Source organism: Mytilus trossulus, chromosome 5 (assembly GCF_036588685.1).
Source record: "Mytilus trossulus isolate FHL-02 chromosome 5, PNRI_Mtr1.1.1.hap1, whole genome shotgun sequence".
In the NCBI taxonomy this organism is placed as follows: Eukaryota; Metazoa; Mollusca; class Bivalvia; order Mytilida; family Mytilidae; genus Mytilus; species Mytilus trossulus.
In genome coordinates, this window is record NC_086377.1 from 37,682,312 (window position 1) to 37,687,168 (window position 4,857).

A 4,857-nucleotide genomic window follows, 5' to 3' on the forward strand; every position below is an offset into this window, starting at 1 on the left:
AAATAATTTAAGAATTGAAGTCTTTAAATGATACAAAAGCAAGGATACATGGAATGATTGCAATTGAGACAACTACTAGCCCTGCATAATAGGGCACTGATATAAACAAGTACAGGTCACCTGAAGTCTTCAACGATAAGCAAAAGCCTTAATTTAAAGATCGTTATACATGGGCTTATTAAGTCCCAAGATAATGGTATCTACATCATTTGCTGTCAAATTTTTGTTTGTATGTTTCTGATGAAGGTTAATTAAAATCAGCCCAGCACACCTAATTTGTGAACTGTTTTCTTTTAATTTCAAAAGAGAAAGCTAATAGACAAATTTAAGCAAAAAACAAAAAAAAAGGAAATCCATTTAATATGGCAGACAGCAACCAAACACAACCAGTGGACATAATGAACATGTTTTTGAGTGCTCAAACTGCACTGTAACATTAGACACAAAAACATCTTATATAATGCTGGATTACACAAAAGTGTTTAAATCATCTGCTCTTCTCTGGTGTTTAAAAATTGTACAGATTTGGTGTCACAATATCTCAGTAACATGGGTTAGAATTCCGGCATGGGACGAACAAAAAAATTGCGAAAGCAAATTTACAGGTCTTACATTTTTGGGATTGATGTTTTGACGACTTGCATGTACATGTACAATGTATACAAAAAGTTAGCTGCTATTGAGACAAAGGCAAAAATCATAGTGTAACAAATAAAATTGAGAAAGGAAATGGTGAATATGTCAAAGCAACAACCACCCGACCATAGAGCAAACAACAGCCGAAGGCAACCAATGGGTCTTCAATGTAGCGAGAATTCCCGCACTCGTAGGTGTCCTTCAGCTGGCCCCTAAAATATGCATAATAGTACAGTGATAATGGACGTCATACTAAACTCCGAATTATACACAAGAAACTAAAATTTAAAATCATACAAGACTAACAAAGGCCAGAGGCTCCTGACTTGGGACAGGCTCAAAATTGCGGCGGGGTTAAACATGTTTATGAGATCTCAACCCTCCCCTATACCTCTAGCCAATGTAGAAAAGTAAAAGAATAACAATACGCACATTAAAATTCAGTTCAAGAGAAGTCCGAGTCCGATGTCAAAAGATGTAACAAAAGAAAATAAATAAAATGACAATAATACATAAATAACAACAGACTACTAGCAGTTAACTGACATGCCAGCTACAGACCTCAATTAAACTGATTAAACATGTTTATTACAGATATAATAACAATAAACTAAAATAACACTTACCACTACTAAATGATTAGGAACTTTCAGGAACTAATTGCAGCTACTGTCCAGGTTATGTTAAACAAATTTTCAGCTCCAACTGATCTGTTCAGTGAAGAGTTTTTATCATTGAAATAAAATGTGAACACATTCTAATCTTTTGGCAGACGTGAATATTCTCATGTGGCATTTATACCTATATGCAAAGGTACCTATATTTGGTGGTGATGATACACAGGGATAATTAACCATTTTTTTCTTCTTTTTGTTTAATTTTGAAAAAAAAAATGGAATTTAAACTTTTTTCAGCATTTTGGAAAAAATAATTTTGTAAATTTTTCATGTTTTTTTCATTTATTTTTGTAAGAATTAAATTTTAAAAGAATTTTTTTTTTAAATATTTAATTATTTTTTTTTAATTTTTGAAAAATTAGATTTTTTTGAAATATTTTGCATTTATAAATTTTTTAAACTTTGAAAAAGTTAATTTTAGTTGCCTTCGTCCATGCAAGCATGGATTAAGTTAGCCTTGGTTGCCTTCGTCCATGCATGCATGGACTAAGTCTGTTGTGTTAGTCCATGCAAGCATGGACTAAGTTAGGGTTAGTTGCCTTAGTGCATGCATGCATGGACTAAGTCTGTTGTGTTAGTCCATGCATGCATGGACTAAGTTAACGTTAGTTACCTTCGTCCATGCATGCATGGAGTAAGCTTAGTTTCTAAGTTTTCATGTTTACAAATAATGAAAAGGTTTAGCCATACTATCAAGTTTTGCAATTTATTTCCTAAGGTAAGTTATAATGCACAATATGTATGTAAAACATAACTAATAGGTTGAATATGAAAAAAAACAACTAAACAGAAAAAAAAGGTAATTACATCAAATTAAAAAATAATTGAACTAACACCATGAAATTAAGAGGTAAGAAGAAATGGAGGTTTTCTAGAATTGATGTTGATTTCCAGTTTTATTTAATACCTTGTTCCGGGTAGTAGTTGGTCAATCCTTAAAGGCTTCTTAACATTGGAGGGAACTTGCCACTCTTTAACAGTATCGGTAAGTCCAGGATTGGGATTATACCTCTTGCACTAACATAATGTCCCAGAAACAGAACTCTCGTTTGAAACATTTGATTGGTTAGAGTTTGAGATCATGATCACTAAAAAGGAAAGATTTATGATGCTCCAAATACCTCAAACGGCATTCGAGTGTATTCAAACAGTTCGTAACATGTTGTGAAGGTTGTTTTGCATCGATTCTCGGTTGCAACTTCTAATCGAAGGTACACACTCTGAAGGTCTTGTGTCGAAAATACAATCTCCTGCTAAGGTTTCTAAGCATTCTTCGATATTCGGAAGAAGATATGAGTCTTTGCTGGTTACTGCGTTGAACTTCCTATAGGCAATGCAATATCTTATACCTCCCCCCCTTTTTTTTTGGGCAACATTTGTATGATTTTGAAGAAGCTTTGAAGTGCGTCTGAGGAGCTGGCGAACTGGCCTAGCTTTGCCGGTCATGACTTGATGGTGAATACCAGAAAAGCAACCAAGATCTTCATCATTCTTAGCAAATATGTTTTTGAATTCCATTTAAAGTCTCCGCTGAGAAAATAGAAAATGCAAACATGCTGAAGTTTTGTAACATAAAAAAAGGCGCGTTTCACCTTTCATTTCATATCACATTATGCAAAACATATTTGCAGTTCACGTACCAGTTGATTCAAATGACATCTTATACACTATACATATGCATATATATCAAATTGCGATCTTCGTAAAACATCAAGTCAAGGTAGGGATAGTACAGAAATTTGGTATTAGTTAAAACTAGGAGAAGTTAGGGGTATATAAACGATGAAAAAATGCCACACAGCCGTAAACGTCAACAATAGGTGCAAACTTTTCCTAATATGTGTGCATTTTGCTACAATGTTGGCAGGCATTGCATGGCAATGTTGGCGGGTCCATTCCTGCTTTGTAGCAGTCACAAGCATATCTATTCTCTGGATATTGAGACGGTGCATTAGATTTCAGTGGTCTTTTCCAATTCGATACTGGAATGATATGTCAAATTCACTGGGCTGTTTTGCCAGCGGGCAAGTTGACCCTGCGGGATCCCGAAACGGAAGAACAAAGTTTAGGAGCTGTGATATGTCCTCAAAAAGAATATTTTCCCGAGAAAACAGTGCTTGCATTTCTCGGTAGAAGATACTAAGACAAGAAGCTCATGACGAGTTACACAATATTTCTCCTGAGCAGGACTAAGACGTCGGCTGTCGTAGCTTATACGGAAGTGGATAAGCTAAAAAAAAGAAAGACGTTCACGTAAGGAGCGTCTTTAGCGAGTCGAGTGCCATCTGTTTGTCTGTCCCTTGTGTCAAAGTACATCTTTTAGGTACTAAACTGTACAAGGGATCCACACTATCGGCATATTTAAAAAAAAATCGCCGGTAGCAGTTGGTCAATCCTAAAAACGTCTGAAACTCCTAATCATTGGAGGGAACTGGGCAATATTTAACAATATCGGTAAGTCCAGTGATGGTCATTATACCCCTTGCACTGACATTATGTGTCGGGAATTTAGCGCGAATATATACATATTAACGTTGCTACCTGACTTATGTAATTATGACGTGACATTAAGCAATGGCTAGACGTTAGAATAAACACGATCTATACACAACGCATTTTATCTACTTTACACAACAATTTTGATGCCGTGACTGTTGGAAACAATGGAATCGAAGTTAAAAGCAGTACGTAGAGGACACAGAGGGCAAGTTACAAAGTTATTCAAGAAATTCGATGAGATTGAAAAGAATTCGGACTTAGACAAAGACGATGTGAAACTAATTTCAGATGCAGTTGAACAGAAACAGAGGACTATCGTGGATTTGAATGAAAAGATACTGGATTTCACGTCGGAGGAGGATGTAGAAGAGGAAATTCTAGAGTCTGATGAGTATATGTTTAATTTAGAGTCCAAACTTCGGAAAATTAGAAAAATATTAAATTCTAATTCAATTTCTCAAAATGTCGCATCCACCTCTCTAGATCCAAATGCAAATAGTTTCTACCATCTTACCCACAAATTCATCGCTTACCAATACCAATGTTATACGCAGCAATGAAACTGAAATTAATGTACAGCCAACCAATTTTGATAACTTCCGCTCCATGCAAAACACCAATCGTGACTTGCAGTCTACAAATAACTTGTACAACCAAGGCTTTCCTTCGGTATCAAATAGCAGTCAAAACCACAGATTACCTTAACTTGATTTACCGCACTTTGATGGGGAAATTTTACAATGGCAAACCTTTTGGGATTCCTATGAATCAACTATTCATTTCTATAGTACTTTGACTGAGATACAGAAATTTAGTTACTTGAAGGCCCAACTCCATGGCCATGCCGTCCAAACTATTGAAGGTTTCGCACTAACAAATGCCAATTACACCACTGCCGGTAATTTGCTCAAAGATCGTTTTGGATCGCTTCACAAGATTATTCATGCCTACATGAAAGCTTTAATGGATCTCCCTTCACCGTCAAAGGATTTAAACAGCCTAAAAAGGTACGGAGACCACCTAGAAACGTACGTAAGAGGTCTTG